General features: G+C 46.1%; 1 protein-coding gene across 1 annotated transcript in view; it reads right to left on the minus strand.

Moving 5' to 3' along the window:
* TP53INP2 (tumor protein p53 inducible nuclear protein 2) overlaps positions 1-3,887 on the minus strand; it is a 59,864-nt gene extending 55,977 nt beyond the window's left edge. The window contains exon 1 of the mRNA XM_044986511.1: positions 3,585-3,887. The gene's annotated coding sequence lies outside the window, so the exon portion shown is untranslated. The remainder of the gene's footprint in view (positions 1-3,584) is intronic.
* Positions 3,888-19,512: the final 15,625 nt, after the last annotated feature.

Here is a 19,512-nt window from a genome sequence, read left to right on the forward strand (position 1 = left end):
TTACTGTGACAATTGGATATTTTTTTAAGCAGGTCTTTCTGCTGCTATTGGGAAGAGTGAGGGAAAAACTTATTGAAGGGCGAAGTTTTTTTAAAATACGTCTGAGACTAAATGTGGCAGAATTATAAACTAGATTATTATATTACTGGAGCACCGAGGCACCCTAGTCATGAACCAGGTCCCCATTGTGTGAGGTGCTGTACAAACAGAACAAAAAGACAGTCCCTGCCCCAAAGAGTTTACAATCTAAATATCATCCAACAGATGGAGACTGGCTGATGGGGGAGCACAGGAAAACACTGAGCCAATATTGGTCAGTTTGATAGGCTGTGGTCCCAGTACACCAGTGGCCTAACAATTGTCAAGTTTTTTGTTTGTGGGTATTGTAGAAAATGAGAGCTTTTTAAGGAAGGGAAGGAATAGGGTGAAACTCACCCCTGACCCTGGGCAGAACACAAAGCCCCACACAAATTTTAATCATGGCTTCTGATACACAGCATGCCCTTGCCTATGCTTGCAGAAAATCAAGGTCAATACCTGTTCAGCTGCACCCATTATTGACATGCATGGTCAGCGGTGGGTATTTCTTGTAGCAGGGACAGTGCTTTAATTTCCCTAGGCTTAAATATCAGCCTTGGTTTGGGCTCTGAGTGGGGGGGGGGGTCTATCTACCCCTTAGATTCTGTCTACCCTGGGGAAATTTACAAAATGATTCCCCCCACTCCTGACCCCAGGGCTTCCACTAGTTCTAGCACTGGTGAACTGAAGCTAGACTCCCCCTCCCCATTGCTAAGAACCCACTAGAGCCAGATTTTCAGAAGCTCAGCATCTCGCAGCTTCCATTGCTCTGCCCAGTTAATGTAGGTGACTTAAAGGACGCTGCTGACTGCTCAGCCCTTATGAACATCTGGCCCCTAGAGTAGATGATGATCTAATGACTTCTGACATTTCTAACCACCTGAAAAGCAAGTGGTAAGAACAGGTCCAGCAGCCAGAATTTGCCTGCAGTAGGGCCGATGTGCGTCTAACACAAGTTCAGCTGAATAGTGAGATTTGTTGCTGTTCTGGTAAACTTCCATAGTGCAGAGAGGGTTGTAGCATACACTTCACCATGCTAGTGCCGTATTTGCATCTGTCAATCTGCTAAAGGCCTAACATGAAGGACACCAGGGCCTTCAGCAGAGCATTTAAGCCTATGCCTAAATCCCACTGAAGTTAATGGGACTTCATGCATGCACTTAAGTGCTTTGCTGAATCGGGGTCTAAAAATCTAACTAGTCAAAACTTCAGTAATAAGATGTACAGGATTTAGCTTAAATAAATCTGTAACTAGCATTTCACGATGGCAGCATTTCCAGCCCAAATAACTTGTAATAAAGATATTACACCAGTTTAACATGGGATGCATTTGAAAGTTGTTTGATCTAAAAAAGTTTTCCAGTTTGACTTACTCAAGCAGCTGCAAATAGTGTTTAAGTATTTTTCTCTCCCCTCCCCCATTAGCTATATTTATGGAGCAGCCATATCACTAAAATAACTTTCCTATTTATTTTTTCTAGTTAATGGAGCAATCTGGGATCTGCATTACTGATTAGGTATTAAAGGCTATTTAATGTAGAACATTTTTATCCAGCCCTAGTATCTCATTTCACTCAAGTACTATGGCATAGTTGAACGTTTTGTCATCTTAATGGTATGAAAAAAATAAGTTAGGCTTGCTAATCTGCATGTGCCAATACTAAATTATATATAGCTATTGCTTCGCTGAGCGATATTAACCTCCAAGTTCTGGCTAGCAGTGCAGCTACCACTACGGATAACTTCCTAAAGCAAAGGTGAGCATTAATATTTCCTCCCCTGGCTCAGCCTTATTCAGCTGAGCAGCCTGACCTTGCCTTGCTGGGTAAGGCACAGACAAAAATATTACCGCCTGTCTTTTGCCTACAAAGCTGTCAAAGGAATGTGCTGCAGACCAGCACTGAGCACATTACCTCCCTCAGCACAGGTCAAAAGAGGACAACTTCAATATGTGTTGTGGAGGAGGGCTGGCCTGGCTGACGTTTCAATGTCATATGCAAATCACGCGTACGTCATCACAGGCGTCCAATCCCAGGGAGCCAATGGGAATAGAGATCCGCCTTTAATCTTAATCCGTTGGTGGAGAAACAAACAACTAGAGACAAGGGGGTATTGACTAGAGCGGTACAACTGGCCACCAGTTGTTTTTTTCTGCAGACGCAGAGGAGGGGGGAATCCCCCCCCTTCCAGGAGCCGGGGCTTTGTTCCTATTTATGTTTTCGAGGAGGAGGAGGAGGAGAGCCAGGAGCTACCCTCCTTGGCACCACTGTCCGTTTCCAAAGAAGGGTAGATGGTGTAGGACAAACACCCAGCCCCGGGGCTGGACAGCCTCTGTCCTCCCCTAGGCCGGCTTAGTTGCTAAAACCCGAGCGGATCTGGTGCAATTCACGCTCTCTTGTTCGTGCAAGCGAGAAATGCTAACGCTGCAGTGAAGGAGTTGGGGTGGGGGCAGGGAGGAAATGGGAAATCAATCAGGAAACAAACCAGGCACCAACTTCGCCTTGCCCGTTCACTGTAAACGCCTGCTGGAGAGAAGTGTATTAGCCGAGCAGACAGGCCCGATTTGGATCGTCTCAGCATAAGCCTATGTCTCTGCCTCAGAGAAACAGCTTGAGCCAAAGCAGTAGCCGCAGCACATCACCCCTCTGATCTGCCGTTAATTATGATGTACACTTTCCACTCGCCTGCTATGAGCTACACGGGCTCTCTGCTCACATCCCCGTATCTGCGTGTGCAGCACTAATTTATACCCCACTGCTTGGGCAAAAGGGAGTCGAGACAAATGGCTCCTCCTGCATAGGAGCTGGAAAGAGGAATATACCAGCCGGAGCCCGAGTCCCGCTGCATTATTTTTGGCGACCTCGTATGTCTTTTGTTTAGTACCATATCCAAGCAAAATCACCATTTTAGGTAGTTAGGAGGATTGGGGTTTAGCTGGGGCTATTTGCTCTCACAAACCTGCCTCGACATTATGTCCCCCCTCCCTCTCATTATTGGCAAGCCAAGGAGAGAGAGGGGGAGAGACTGACTCTTGTGTGGTTGAAGTAAGTAGAGCCTCTCTCCAGATCCCAAATTACCCTGTTTTTTCCACCCTGGTCACTACAGGCCAGGGCTGATGTATAAAAACAACAAAAGACCAATCTCTCTTCATAGCTAATAGTCTCCCCAACAAAGTAATGCGCTCTGTTCTCCCACCCAACAGCCACATCAAATCATAATGCACACAACGTACTAAAACACAAAGAGATGTTCCTGCCTGCACACAGTCAGCTAAATACAAAGGGGCCTTAAATCACACCCCAAGGAGAAAATAGATGGCTCTTAAATCTTAATACACCCTCACACCGAGACTTTAACACACACCCAACCCATTCAATGCAGAGAGAGATCTTAAAAACGTAAACAACATACTCAATATATATAAAAAATACTGCCCGCAGTACAAAGAGATAGCTCTCAAGTTTGAATTTAACCAGCCACATTTCAGAACAGAGGATGGCACTTACCTTGCCTTTAATGTCAGCAATTATTTTGTAAACAACACCGCAAGAAACCCACAAGATTTTTTTAAATATCGTAAAGCACCAGCTTTAGGCAGTCTGTGAGGTAGTTTTAATTAAAATCAACAACATTATAAATGGAAATTAAAAAAAAAGATGCAGGAGGTGGTGGTGGTGTGTCTGCTCTTCTCAGAAGATATGCACCATTGCAAGCTGTAGGCGGCTGCTGTTGGGGCCGGACCCTCCCTCCACTGGCTTCAGGGTGATTATTATTATTTTCTGTTATTGCTGCTGATCTCAGACCAGACCAGAAATTAGAACGTCCAAACAGCTGATTGTGACGTCACAAAGGGGCCCGCCCGCAGAGGGCGTATCCCGACGGACAAGAAGCCAATGGGAGGCAGAGCTGGGTTGAGGCGGGGCTTCAAGGATGCACCTCTCCGAGGGGATGAGGGAGGAGCCGGAGTTGCTCCACGTGAGAGCCGGGACCCGTGTGGAGTTCGGGGTGCGGCCGTGGGGGGTTCCGATTGCTGGCGGCAGCGTGGCAATAGGCAGGGTCCGGACTGGGGGTGCGGAACTGAGCATGCGCCTCCTCCCCACTCTGTCTCGGGGGAGAGCAGCATCAGCAGCATCCCCCACCCCAAATGCCAGGTCTTCAGTGGGCTTCCCAGGACTCTGCTCCTTCGCCCCCTTGCAGGCAGGATAGAGGGCAGCCCAGCCACACTGGAGTCCCTTCTCTGTCTGACCTGGGGCACGCTGCGTGGCCTCTGCTCTGGGCCTCTGCTGTCCCATTTCAGCCCAGTAGCCAAATGCAGGGTTTGGGCAGTACCTTATTGTAGTGCCCATACAGAGAGAGAGAGAGAGTGTGTGTGTGTGTGCTGAATTTAGAAGCAACTGCCTCCTGCCATCTTGTGACTGTTGAGCTGTTTGAAATATGAGCACTTATCCCCCCTCCCCCCAGTCCCAAGCTAGGTGACAGTGAAACCGCTTTTATTGAATTTCAGTTGCTTTTTCATGGAAACTTTGCACTAGTGTTTTGTTATGGAGCATAATTAGCTAGGGAGGCACATATGTCTCTATTAGTGCCTGTTATAGCCATATGCCTTGCTGCTAATATCACCCCTTCCTTCCCCCCACAACTGAGACACAAGATATATTTGTCTTGTACTCTCAGAACATGCTTACTTAACAAATTCTTACATATTCACTCATGCAAATTAATTTGGAAATGTTGGACAATTATAGACTTTAACTGATTATAAACCAAACCCATGGTCAGCTGTTTTCTTCATTCCCCTTTTGTTTTTGTTTTGGTTTATGCTTTTCATTGTTTAATTTCCATGCTAGCTATCACTACCTATAGGGATAGCTGGCCTACAGGGTTCTATGACACAATAGCAAGGCTCCTAGAGACACTGGCAGTAACAAAAAAGCATGCATAGGTTGACCCAACAAAGGTATTTGACACTAACCTTATATATTAAAGAATGTTAGGCCTATAAGCAAGTTCATGACAGATTGATATCAAGAATATTTCATCACCATGAGTTGGCTCCTGTACCAACGTCAGTGTGCAGTGACTCTGGTGACATGAGGATTGCCAAGGCTAAGTGTAACCTAAAGAAGCAGCCGCAGACAGAGGTGCCAACTAGACATACACCTCTACCCCGCTATAACGCGGTCACGGGGAGCCAAAAATCCCTACCACATTATAGCTGAAACCCCATTATATCAGGGTAGGGGCGGCAGGGCTCCGATGGTGATTTAAAGGGCCCAGGGCTCCCCACAGCAGCCAGAGCCCCGGGCCCTTTAAATCACTGGCAAGCCCGCTGACGCAGCCCCGGGGTAGCGGCAGCAGGGCTCCAGCAGTGATTTAAAGAGCTCCAGGCTCCGGCCGCTGCGGCGAGCTCGGGTCCTTTAAATTGCCGGCGAGCCCCGCTGCCGCAACCCCGGGGTAGCAGTGGCAGGTCTTTAGCGGGATTTAAAGGGCCTGGGGCTCCCCGCAGCAGCTGGAGCCCTGGACCCTTTAAAGCACTGCCAGAGCCCCACTGCTACCGCACTATACACAAACCCGTGTTATATCAGGTCGCATTATAGCAGGGTAGAGGTGTACTTCAGAAGAAGTCACTGGTATAGTCTTTGTCAGTTCTGCAGTTCTTTGGGTATTACACTGGTCAGCAAATTGTTTCAAGGACTTTGTGACCAATTTCAGAGTTGACACTGTACACGAGTTAGTAGATGTTGCATATCTTGTCTTTGACAGGTACAAAGACTTCCGCACAAAGGGTGTCACAAAATCTAGCAGAGCTACAGAAGCAAGCAGAGTGAATGAGTTGAGTGCAAAATACACAATTCCCTCCACAGAAAGTTGTCTTGACAGTTACTGAAAATAAGAAACTGTTGATTGACACATTGGTACAGAACTTGTTCAAGACAAGAAGTTGCAGCAATGACATGCTAAACCACAAGCTAGTCATCACCGGCAGAGACAACACCCCAGCTGAAATAAACCGGGGAGATGTGTTGATCAACAGAGAAGATATGGCCATCTTGCATGAGGAAGCTGACAACATCCTTGTACAATAAATGGTAGGAATGTTGGTATTATCAGATGACACTGACGTATATCTTACTCTTGCATCATTACCTTGAACTAGGCCTAACATCTTTATTGATGATAGAACCCCTAGCCCAAGAGTGAGCAGCAATAGACATCCCATGCTGCTGCAGGGCAACACCAGAACGCTGTACCAGGACTGCGCACTCGGGCTATGATACAGTAGCTACCAACCTATGTTGGCCTCAGCAAAGGCACTGTGTTGCAGATTGAGTGAACTGGATACTCCCTCTCTCTGCTGACATCAGTGCAGTAGTGCCTGACGCCATTGAACAGGCAACTGAATTCGTGCATGCATGCTAAAGACAGTTAAATTGTACCACCATGTCAGAAGCAAGGCAGAAATCACGGGTAGCAAAATTCAGCAAGCCTACCTTGTCAACACCAGAGCGTAGCTCCTTACCACCAACTGAAGCATTTCTAGAAAATGAGCACATCTTCAGGCCTGTGTGTGGAAAAGTGCTTTGGATCCAGATGCACCATCACCTGACCCATTGCAGTGCAGATGGGTACGCAATGTCTCTTTCCAAAAACTGTACCAGACAATGTCCCAGTTGTTCCTCCAGATATTTTGAAATGAAGCAAGTGCTCTTTTGTGAGTGATGCACCTTCTAGATGTGGATCGATGTTTGCCAAACTGCCATGTACCATATGCTGGGCATGGGAGAGAGGCATGGTGTTTTGCAATGAGCTGACAAAATCAGCTTTAGCATTGGCAGATGAAAATAGTGGTGACGAGTACTCACCCATATTACTTATATCAGGACACTCAACTGTAGTTTGCATGAGAGAGAACACTAGTAATCATGTACTGCATTTTGGAATCATTCTATTTGGTTACAATTCATTGTTGTTGCTGTTGTTGAATATATACATTTATCATTTGAATATGTTTCACCTTAAAAAGAGTGGTCAGTGTATCAAATGAAAATTGAGGCCTGTGCTGTACTCCCAACCTCCCTTGTTTTATATCCCTGTTATTCAGATATGTATTGCTGTGGATACAGAACATGTTAAATACCCACATTTCATGTATTGGAACTCTTCTGCCTGATTTTTGTATGCCCCAAATCATGCAAACTCTTACTCATTATGAGGGATGGCGTGGGAAGGGTTCAATATGTCAAAATGCTCAAGAGTGATAGTGTCATCAGGTGGACTCTTAAAAGTATGGATTTGAGATACAGAACCCACACCAAAGACTCCCCGCCCTTGTGTGGACCTCAAAGCAAGGTTGCCCAGAGTGGCTGCTGGGCCATCTGTAAAGTGGGTATTATGATACTTGCCGTGATTCTAAATTCACTAGTGTTTGTGAAGTGCTTTGCCGTTGTGCCAGAGGAGGTGCTTTAGGTAGGGTCTTTTCCTCCCTCCTGTGTTTGTACAGTATACAGGGTCCTGGTCCATGACTGGGGCTCCTACGTGCTAAGCTGATGATCAAATATTATGATTTAAGGGAGTCAAATGAGAGGGTCTGTGATCCACAGCCAGATTTCTTCTTGTCTCTTAGCAGCAAGACTGGAGAGGCAGACAACTCACTGTCTCAGCCCCTATGCACTGTCCATTAGTGGGACTGGAGGAAAATATGTGAGCTTTTGGAAGCCTAGAATAGTCTCCTTGCTTGGGAGCTGTGGAAAGCCTAAGGCAAACCATGGTAGACAGGGAGCAGGCAGCCTAAATCTGTCAATAAACATGATCACTTGTGCTCTAATCAGCCACTGTTTAACACAAGAGTAAGGCGAAGAGAAGCAAGTGGTGGGGGTGAGTGGGGAAAGACGACCACATGGGTTGGGAAATGATGGGAGAGAAGAGAGAGACACTGCTGAGGAGTTAAACCCTGTCCTGCTGGCCTCCGCTCTGTGTCCATGACAGGCAGGGAATGCAGCTATCAGAGGAAACCAGCTGGGCATTCGGGAAGGGTGGGAATTATAAGGGAGACCTAGGTGCCATAATGCCTAAGCCCTGACCTTAAAGGGGTTTAGGCACCTAACTCCCTTTGGGCTGGGCCTTAGGTGCCAGACAGACAGGGCAAAGGGAGGCAGCTATCTCTAGTGTGCACTGAGCTGGGGTGAGAATGACTCTATAGCCCTGGGGTTAGGGCTCTCATCCTGCACGTGGGAGACCCAGCACTTTCCTTGCTCCAATGAATATTTAGTTATTTATACACTGTGGAACAGCTTCAACAGAGCACTATACCTCAGAATCCCCCATAGTCACAGAGATAGCAGACACACATTCAAATCCCTTATCCACCTCAGGCAGAGCAGGGATTTGAACCTGGGTTTCCCAAGTCCTATATGAGTGCTCGAACCGCTGGGCTAAAGGTCATTAGGGATGTGCTTCTTCCTCCTCCATGGGTGTCTCTGGTGTGGGTTTAGCTGTGCTCAGTGTGTGCCTGCTGGATCAGGCCCTGAGCTCAAGACAAGCAGGGAAACACCTGGTTTGTGGATCCCTCCGGGGCTTAACCATGAGTTAGGTGCCGAGCTGCTGCGCGATGTCAGGACTTAAGAGGTTGTGCATGTGACCAGCTGCCAAATTTAGTAGCCTTGAGGACTTCATCAATGGAAATGTAGGTGCCGGCAGCGTTCTGCAGCATCTGAGCAAGGGTATTATGAACACCACTGGTGCCTAGACGTTGGACTTTGGGGCCTAAGTCTCCCCTGTGACTCTCGCCTGAAGTGCCCAGAGGGATAAGGGGAGTCCCAGCTTGCATGGCCAGAAGCCAAAGAAAGTGATGTGGGTGAGGGGCGGTGTGGACCACACGGCACAAAAACATGAGGCTTCTTGGGGCGAAACAGCCTCCAGACTCATGGTGGACAACTCACTTCCCTGCTCTGCTTTGGTTTCCCCGGGATTCAGATGGGGATAACGATACTGCACCTTTCTGTAAGCTCTGCCTTAGTCAAATACAATGTATTGGGCTCAATACAGGGGTAAGTGGTGAGATTCTCCGGCCTGCGCTATACAGGAGGTCAGACTAGACGAGCTAATGGGAAGAGTTTTGAGAGCTTCAGAGGGAACGTGCAAAGTGCTCTCATGAACCCCACGCTCGGCCCCCACAACTGCAGCCTGGGCCACTCGTCCTGGCTTTGGTGCCCCAACCCCAGTAACAAGAAAAACTTGGCATGTTTGTTGGCCCCAGATTCTGATTTGCCCAGAGCACTGTCTGACCAAAGGCTGAACCTATATGTTGTTTCACCTGATCCTGAACACTTCCCGTGCTGGAGGATGGAAGGAAGCAGTTTATCAGTGCAGAGATGGAACGTCTATAAAAACAACCCTCTTAGCAAAGCCATTTGAATGGCTGAGTCAGATATGGTAGCATTAGGGCTAATTGGGCATCTCTTCTTTTGCAAGTCAGAATTCCCACTTGAATGGGAGACAAGGCCAAATTAACCCTAATTGAATCTTATTTAACTTACTGCAACGATTTAAATAATACTTTGGACACCTGCCACCTTTTAACTGAAGGCTCTTGAAGTGGTGTAAAAACACCAATTAAGCATTGCAGCAGCCACATGGGATAGCTATTATCCCTATTTTACTGCAAGGTAAACTGAGGCACAGAAAGCTAATGTCAAAATGTTCTAAAGTCCAAGTGTCGCTCCTTTTGGGTGCCCCACTTGCGGTGCTTAGGGCATGATGATCTGGTGACTAATTGGAACTGTAGGTGTCCAGCAGCACTGAAAATTGTTCCTGGGGTGTCTGCAGTGGAGCCCCCAAATGAAGGTAGTTAAAGTAGCTTGCCCAGGATTACACAGTTTGACAGTGGCTGAGTAGGAATTAGAACCTAGAAGTCCTGCACCCCACTCTCCACCTAACACACTAAGTCTCAATACAGACTTTTTTGATTAAGCCAGTGGTCCCCAAACTTTTTTGCTTGCACACCACCTCTTACCTGGTCTGCACCCCATCCCACCCCCGGGAGACTCAGTGGGGAATTGGGAGAGGGGCTGAGCATGGGGCCATGGATGGGCACCGCAGCTGCGTGCGGGGCCCACGGTCAGGAGTGGGGCTTGGGCTGGGCGCCAGGATGGGGGTTGGGACTATGGCCGCTGCTGGGCGACAGGGGCTCGGTGGTGCTCCCTCCCCACCCACACATGGGGGCTGGCCTGGACCCTGCCACACACACCCCCAAACATTCCTCCACACCCCCTAGGGGTACATGCCCCACAGTTTGAGAACCACTGGATTAGGCTGTTTTGATGAGTCCCCTGGCTTTATTGCACTAAAATATTCACTTCCATTTTTATTAATAAAGTCAAACGATGAGAATCTGAATTCATTTTGCTTTTAGAAGAGTGGTAAAAACTAGACTATAGGCATATTGGTGTGTGAGGGAGTGAATAGAAAATATAATATTAAAAGTATAACCTTAATGGGATTTGAACTCCTCTCCTCAGCTGATGTAAATTGTTGTAGCTCTACTGACTTCAACTGAGCTATGATGATTTACACAAACTGAGAATCTGGCTATAATGTTTGTAAGAGGAGGCAGACCCTTCACCGGTTGACTACTAAGTTGTTTGTTATTCGCCATTGCAATTTATTACTCTAGGAATTTCCTTCTATTATCCCCTGAATGCAACAGAAACATATGGAGAGTTGGACTAAAAATCATGTAGAGGTGTAGGGTTTGTTACGTTCAGACTGAAGCCCCTCTCCTGTAATCTGAGGGTACTGGGACTCTGTCTGCATTCAGGGGTTTATGCTGGTGGATCTGATTCTAGAATCAGGGCCAAAGAGGTTTTCTCAGTTCATCCTAAGGGCCTCCATGCAGGCTTCCTGCACAGACTACACCGTACAACATTTTGCTTCTTAAAAGAGTTTTAAACAATATTTTCAGTGTAGAACATTTTGGATGACTTTCCTGTAAATGGGTCTCTGATCTGGGTGGCCTCTGGGGGCTGCCGCGATCTAAGTGTTTAATCGTAATAAAGCATGTTGTAATCTGCAAGGAAGAATTCATGTAGGATCTACTCTAGGGGCTGCAGAGTTCCAACAGAGACACTGATCCGGCAATGAAACAGACAGACCTCTGCACTTGCTTAGTGCCCCCACGGACTTTGTGGGCAAAAGGAGCTGGAGCTCATTGCAGGACTAGGGCCAAAATGTGCTTCTCTGGTTTGTTTTAATAGTGACAGACAAACAAACAGGTGGACGTCGCAGTCTCAACCCTCGACGTTATTTTCCCTTTAATTAAGAAAAGAAAAAAGGCACAAGGAAGTTTGAGTAGTTTAGCCATACACTTCTGTACGAATAGGGACCCTATGAACAATTGTTTGATTAGGTTTGCACTAAGCTCACAGAGAATAAGGTTTCAGGGCTTGGTACTGTCAGGTCAAATAAAATATTCCCTTTCCTGTCTAGTCGTGTAGAGATCATGTCACTAGTGGTTTCTCTGACTTCACCCAAGCCAGTACCATCATAGTCCCTACTGTAGGATTCCAACAGACACTGGCCGTAACATTGTGCTGTTCAGGGCTCCTCTAGCGGTGTGGGGCAGATTATAAACTCATCGTTCAGTCTGTTGAGCAGTGACTCACCCAAATAATGCCACCGGAGTCAATGGGACTACTTGGGGTGAGTAACTGCTCATTTTGTGAGGAAGGGGTTTACAATCTGGCCTGGAAACAGAGGCCCATAGATGGGTCTGAACCGAAACCTGGGATCTTAGCAGCTCTGAACTTTGGGCTGTTCAAACTCTGGATCTGATGTTTGTGTCTGGAGTCTGCTCTATTAATTGTGCAGACCATATTGCTGTTCCTCACAATTAGAAGTGGTCAGCGATTTTAGTTAGTTCATATTTATAATTCACACACACAACATACTTAGACAGTGCTGAAATATACACACTCCATGCAATACCAGAGTAATAAATAAGGAAAATGAAATGAACAACCTTCCGCCCCTTGCTCCCCAAAGCGTATCCCTTTATTGCATGTCCACGGTTCTGTCTTCTGAACTATTCTTTGTAATGGGGTCTTGAGTCACCCATTATGAGAGTGTCCGAAAAGCCTGTGATTGTTCCATCATCCGTGCCATTTGGGGGACTGTTAAAAGAAAACTAGTTCCATTATTTCATTTCCCTGCAAGTACCTCTTTTCAAATGTGTAACTATTCAGTAGAGCAGAGATCCCTTGGTTTAAGGAGCGTTTGGACCTATTTTCCAAATGATTCTTCATTGTTGGTATTATGGTAGCACCTAAGAATCCTAGTCAAGGGTCAGGATGCCAGTGTGTTAGGTGCTGTACAGACATGTAACTGCCGCAGAGAGACTACAATCTACTTGACAGGCAGGCTGCATTAGGTGGATGAAACAAACAGGCTGGGTGTGGGTCAGGAGGATGAGAGCTTACACCTTCTCCTGTTAAGGTGGATCCATGACTTAGGAAAGGGGTGTTGTCCTTCTTTTTAAAGATGAAGGAAACTGACTTGCTTCATTTCACACGGGAACTTGGAGCAGAACCAGGAACTTCTGACTCACAGTCCTGTGTTCTAACCACAAATTCATCCTTCTGCCCTTTTGAGAACACCATGTAAATCTGGAGTGATCGTTGAATAACGTTGCAAGTAAAATAACAGATAAATGCTCTGCAGAGGGAGTAGTTGATTTATCCTTAGCAAATCAAACATTTTTTTTTATGAAACAAAAGACACCCTTCATGCAGAGTCCGGCTTTGGTTCCCTTAGATGTAGCATGGTCATTTAGTTCAACGGCCAAACTGAAAAATCCAGGGGGCACAAAGGTTTCCTTTTGAACAGAAACTGAGTTTTTTTTCCCATTTTTCTCACTGAAATAAAAAAACGAAAATGAGTTCATTGAGGTTGAACAAAATAACCATTTCATTTTGAAAATGTTCGTTTCAAAACAAAGTGTTGAAACAGTTTGTTTAAAAATGGTTCATTAAAAAAAGTGTCCCCTTTTTAAAAATATTCAGCCGTAACTCTGCCAAATTCAACCTGAATTTATGAATAGTTTTGGCTGCCCGAAATTGCATTTTTCAGCAAATTTACTGTTCACCAAAACAATTACAACCAGCTCTAATGTAGAGATGTATTAAGTACAAAGAATTAGATATAGAGGCTTTTCAAAGGGGTTTAAGTGAGCTAGACTGCTTTGAAAAGTTCCAGCCAAAATAAATAAGGTATTTTTCAGTGAGAGATTGTAAGCTTTGGGGGCAGGGACCATGTCTGTCGATTGTACAGAGTGAAGTCCTTGTTCCTGACTGGCAACCGTAGGTGCTTATTAAATAAAAATACTAATAAAAAAATACCATCAACTCCATCAGGGAAGCTAATTGCCTATTATTCCTATCTCTCCGCTTTTTTTCTTCCTCCAGCCTCCTTGCTATATGACCAAATTCCTTAGCCAAGAAGGTAAAGCCCTTACTCTCCTGTTCCACTTCTTCCAGGGCTGATATCGTCTTCTCAGTTCTCCCCATGTGTGTGTCCAGGTCATCCATCCTCTGGTCCAGGCCATTGTGTTCAATAGAGACAGTTTGGAAACTTGTCCTCAGACTCTGTTAGGCCTGGGGTTTATCTCATATCATAGCTGGGAAATCAGCGAGTATTTCAGAGATGGCTCATGTAATGGACTCCTCCCTGGTCCTGACCTTGTGACACCTTGCATGTTTGTAGAAGGGAATTAGATGTCAAAACCTTAAAGGTGTTTCAGCCGATAATTACTCTGCTCGCCTGGATGGGAATCTTGCTCTGCTGGTTTCTGCTCTCGAGACTGGGATGTCCAAATAGAAGTTCCTCGGTGACAAATGGATTCCACCTCTAGGACACGTCTTGGCTATTTTGCAACTTCAGTCATTTGGCCTCAAGAAACCTCCATTTGGCTCTTACTGTGGGAAGAGGCCAGACTCAGTCACACTGGGATCCACTTGGAAACCTAAGAGATGCGCCTAAGTCATGGAGTTCTGATCTTCCCAGAGGACAGTGACTCAAGGTGTAATGTTCGAGTTGGGCCCATAAGAGAGAGATGACAGCAGCTTTCTGCCAGCCATCTTTGAAATGCCTGTAGAAATAAGGATTGTAAAACACGTTTCAGTCATGGACACAAGGCTCCCTTTGTGAAGTCTGCACAGTCAGATGCAGCTATTTCTGGAGATTTGTTATGGAAAAGTTGGTGGGGGGGAGTCACACAATTGTATGCTGTCCTTCTAGTTAGATTCTCTCCATGTTACGGCCTCTGCAAAAGGTCCTTTCACAGACCCTGTGCTGGAGCCACATGATGGGCAGAGGCAAGCACAAGATTGGTTGACTCTGTAGACAAGCATTCTAAGCAGCTGGGTTGGCAATGTCCTCTTGTTCTGTACAAGCCTCTTTTGGGTGCCTGGATAAAAGGAAACATGAGCCATGGAGATGATTACACTAATTATACCTGGGGCAATTTGGAGGCATGAATCTTGATGCTGCATAACCTTACATCCTCTGCATAATATGTTTTGATGCATTTTCCACCCAGTGTTGGAAGCTATAGGGTAGAGAAGGAGGACAGGTGTTTTTCCTTTCATATAATCTCTCTGGCTCTGATCTTTTCATTGCTTTGTGTGAAATAATTTAATGGTCTTTCATTTGTGTGTGACAACAGCCCACCTCCTAGCTGGCATTAATCAGCACTCTTATTGGCAGCCTCACCAGAGAGGACGATGGCTGCACGGGTCACAGAGACTGAACCCCTCGATTGGTTTGGTCCAGCCAGGCTACAGCAGAGACATATTGGCACAGCTGGGGGATATTTCCTTTGCTGCTGCTCATGCTGCTCCTGTTCTGTGGAGACACACAAGACTTGGCTTCCTGGTGCTGCTAATGAAGTAGCTTTCCTGAGCAATGAAAACACTTTGCTTTATGTCCTCTCTGAGCCCACAGGGCAGAATAAAGGAGAGAGTGTCTCACAGTAGCCTTTAGAAACCTCCAACTCTGGGCCTATTGTAGCTCTGTTGCTTTCAAGAGGATTTGTCAGACACGTACAAGCTCCAGAAGTCCCATTGTCGGCACTGCAGCACCTCGAACAAGGCCCAGAGTTGGCCAACAAGGCTTGGAGTGGGAACAGAATAGTAGCAGGTGAAAGGTCATCTGTTATATTGGTCTCATCCCTTAACTGTCTGCTCGCCGTCCCTCTGTTGAAAGGTGCCCACCTTGTCCTCTGCTTTGTTTTCATTCCAGACATCCTTGTCCTGGGCTCTCATCACTTATGAAGGGTGTCTTTTATTCTGCACCAGTTTTTATCTTACAGATTCCCCCACCCTTTCTGCCTGTGCTCAGCTCTTCTATGGTTAGTGGCAGCCCAAGTACCATTAAGCCTCTAACAGGTGCTTGGCTCCCCATGGTAACGCAGGTGTTTTTTATTTGTTGCACTAAAACTTGTTTGAGGACGGGAAGGTAAATATACAATCACTTCTGTGTAAACAATGGCAGTACAGTATAAGGAAGGGTTATGAACTCATAGGTCTAGATAAAACCTGTCTGAGCAGAAAGTAGCTGACTGAATAGTCCTTTGTAATCTTTTCCTTACTCAGACATCGTTCTTTCAATCTCTTGTGATTTGATAGGCGGGGAAAGGAGGGAAAGGTAAGGGCTAGAAACAGACCCTTTGGCCCCTAAGCTCTTCTGTCTTATATTTACATAGCACCTTCTTGCATCCCAAAGCGCTTGACGATCCATACATAATCACTTTCCCCCTAAAATGCAGCTAGCTCTGGTGTGGAACACAACTATCAACTATACAACTATCAAGAGCATTGCAAGGGGAATTTTTGCCCTTATGAAAAGTGCCATGGGATCTTCGCTGACCTTGCATTTTAAGGTCTCGTGCCGAAGTCTCCCGGCCATGTTAAATTGTGTGCAATTCAACTTAACTACATAGGAAGGATGAAGCACTGAGTTGCTGTTAGTGGGACTGAAGCTATGGGATCCAGGAAACTAGCTACTTGGAACCTGATACTTAGACCATGAGTTATTCCCTCCAGAAGAAGTCCTGGAAATCCAAATCTCTATACTTCATCCTCTTAACCTTCTAGTTACACCTAGCACCTAAATCCCTTTTCTCTATGCGTATAAATGATAACCAGTTGGGGTGTAGTTGGGAATGTGGCCAAAAGCTGCTACAAAAATATCAGTGGCTTTTGTATCCTCCTTTTCCTAAAAGGCCTGCATCGTCCTCAGTCTGATCTCCAGGGGGCCCTCCTTGTGCTCCCAATTTGTCCTAAATTCCAGCAGGCCCTTCAGCCAAATTCTGCACAGGCGCAGACCCCATAGGTCAGCAGTTCTCAACCAAGGGTCCGAGGCCCCCTGAGGGGCCGCGAGCAGGTTTCAGGTGGTCTGCCAAAATAAACCAGAGAGCAGGGCCGGCGTTAGATTCACTGGGGCACAGGGCAAAAGGCAGAAAGCCCAAGGGCTGAACGCCAAAGCTGGAGCAACTTAGCTTTGTGGGGCCCCCTGTGGTGTGGGGTCCTGGGGAATTGCCCTGCTTGCTACCCCCTAATGCCGACCTTGGCTTTTAATCTACTGGATGTGCAGAAAAACAGTTGCTGTGGCACAGGTGGGCTGTGGAATTTTTGTAGCATGGGGGAGCTGAGAAAGAAAAAGGTTGAGAACCCTTGCCATAGACTTTAGTGAGAGATATCTGCTAGCAGCCAAGGCTGGAATTTGGTCCTTGGTGTACCTCTAACTCTATTTGGCTTCTCTGTTGTTCTAACACTCAGCTTCAATCTTTGCCCTCCATTTCCCTCTCTCCTGCTCCTGGATATAGGTAGTGGAACATATTTAACGCTGCGGGCGGGGGGACACATGCTCCAGAGTTGCATTCACTTCGACAGCATCTTTCCTCCAACATTCTCAACTCACTTGATAAACTTTGTGGGATTGACAAATATCTTCCCCATTTTACACATCGGGAAACTGAGGCACGGAATGGTGCAGTGACTTGCTTCCGCTTGCATTGCAAGTGAGTGGCAGCGTGGAAAAGGAAACACCCCCACCCCCATATGCTTCCTGATGCCAAGTCCTCTGCTCTAACTGTTAAACCACACTGCCTTTTTTAGATTAGACTGGAGACAGGAAAAAGATGGTGTTATCTCTTCTTGCTGCGCCTCTTATGACAAATAGCTGTAATGATCATTATCTGAATATCTGGCTAGCCGGTCTGGAGGTTTGAAGCACAGGTTGGTTGGACTCCATGGCAAATGGAGGTTCTGAGCCCAGTGGAAACAGATAGGATAAAATTCAATAATGGTAAAGCGAACTGTTCTGCATTCAGCCTTGCTTAGAGTTGGAACCATCCCCAGGCAGAAAGTTGAATAACTAAGTGACAGCTGCATATGCATTTGTTTCTCATAAGAGGCACAAAAAACCACTTCCAGGATAATGGCGGCATAAACGAGTACGGGAAAATTACCTGCAATGGAAAAATCCTTAAACAGCTGCCTACCTGTTGTCAGTTATTCTGAAAACGAGAGTAACTTATCAGCAAAGTTTATGGCTTGTGCCTTCTGTAGTTTATAATGTACTGAAAAGCAGAAAGGAAACCAATAACTTCATAATACAACTTCCTTTGGTCTTGTTGTCGAATGTGGGATTTGTTTACGGGAGGCTGGTTGGTTTAGACACCAGGGTTGAATCATTGGTACCTAATCCCTACCCTGTCTGAGAATAATCAGCTTGGAGGATTGCTGCTGGAGAGTTTGAATCTCTCTGGCTGACATATCTGGTTCCAGAACCAGACCTGCCCAAGGCTTCCTGCACAATTCTCCTGTCCTAGGGGGATCTACCTGGCTGTGTCTCAGGGCAGAAATTGGTGTACAGTTATCCAAGAACAATACCGAGACACTGCAGAACTAGGGCCTTGGACCATCTGTTAACTTTAGGACTTTTACTCTGAACTGACCTTTATACCCCAAAGGAAAGGGACCTCCATTTTAAGGGAAGCTCCTTTGTCACCAGTTTAAAATTAAAAGGCCCCACCTCAGGCCAGGTTCATCCATATTTACAAACTTCACAGCAAAGCTGTGTTGAGTTTAGAGTGACCGTGGACTGGTGCAGGGTTTCTCCTTGAAATATCTGTAGCAGAGGCTTAATTTAAGCTACAATTTTGCAGATGAAATTTTGCAGTTTCAGATGAGTTTTGGTTTGTGTTTTGGGTGTGAAGTTGAAAAGTGGTACTTCATTTTGGATGAATTATGAGACTGTTAATAGCCACCGACACCTCCGTTTTAAGTTCCCCTTTTTAGCTTATGTACAGGGATGGAGCCTGGCTCAGTGGATAGGTCAAAGGTAGCGTGGCTGAGCAGTCAGAACCCCACCCTGTGCGCTATCTGCAGCTTTGCCACTGACACTTCCCCTTCCGGTGCCTCAATTTCCATAGCAGGAAAAAAGCTGGAGAATGATACTTCCCCACCTCTGGGAAGTGCAAGGAGATCTATGGAAGAAAAGTGCTGGTATTATAATTACTATTTTAGTTTGAAACTTAAAAACAAATTGTTCGAACTATGATCGTAGCAAGGATGGGCCATGTGCATTGTTCTGAAGACAAGAGTCTCTCCCTCCTTTGTACCCAGTTCTGTCTGGTTTTAGAAATAACACATGCCACCTGGGAACCCAGCAAAAATGAGATTTCCAGCATAGTGGAAACTGAGTGGAATGAAAAGTGGTAGAGAGTTCATGCCTGGCAATAAGCCGGCCCTATTTAGTATGTGTGGCGGTTGTTAGCAGGATAAAATCTGAACAAATAGAATTGCTGTGCCTTAGCCAGGGTGAAAGGCTTGGGGATGGATATATGCCGGTCTCCTATCGATTTAAGGGCTTTGTACTGCTGCTGCACATTAACATGGGAGAAGCACAGAGATCTTGGAGATTAGATTAGCATAGCAAGGTTCCTAGTGGACTCCATAGAGACATGTCCCTTTCTCCGTGTTATAGGAAGCTCTGCTTAGGTAGGGTTTCTATGTATTTTGGGTTTCTTTTTTACAGCAGGGGGAAGGCAGTGGCTGCTGTGAAAGTTGTGTTGTTTATGACAGAAAAGCTTTATGTGAGGGGAAAGTTCTGTCATGTTCCCTGAGGCTGATCAGGATCTCGATTCATTGATTCTGCTCTGGAAGTTTGGTCCATAGCCCAGATCTCATCGACAGAGACTACCTGACCTCCAGCTCTTGCTTGCTTCAATCTGGGCTTTGTGACCTGCATTGTGCCAGAGGAGCCCAGCTGTTTCCCTGAGCCTGTGAGCGATAGCAGAGGGTTTGCTCTAGCACTAATTAGAGGTCCCATCACTCCCATTATAAACCCCTCATTTCCAAGGGTTTATTAGCAGCCGCT

This window comes from Mauremys mutica, chromosome 13 (assembly GCF_020497125.1).
Source record: "Mauremys mutica isolate MM-2020 ecotype Southern chromosome 13, ASM2049712v1, whole genome shotgun sequence".
Taxonomy (NCBI): domain Eukaryota; kingdom Metazoa; phylum Chordata; order Testudines; family Geoemydidae; genus Mauremys; species Mauremys mutica.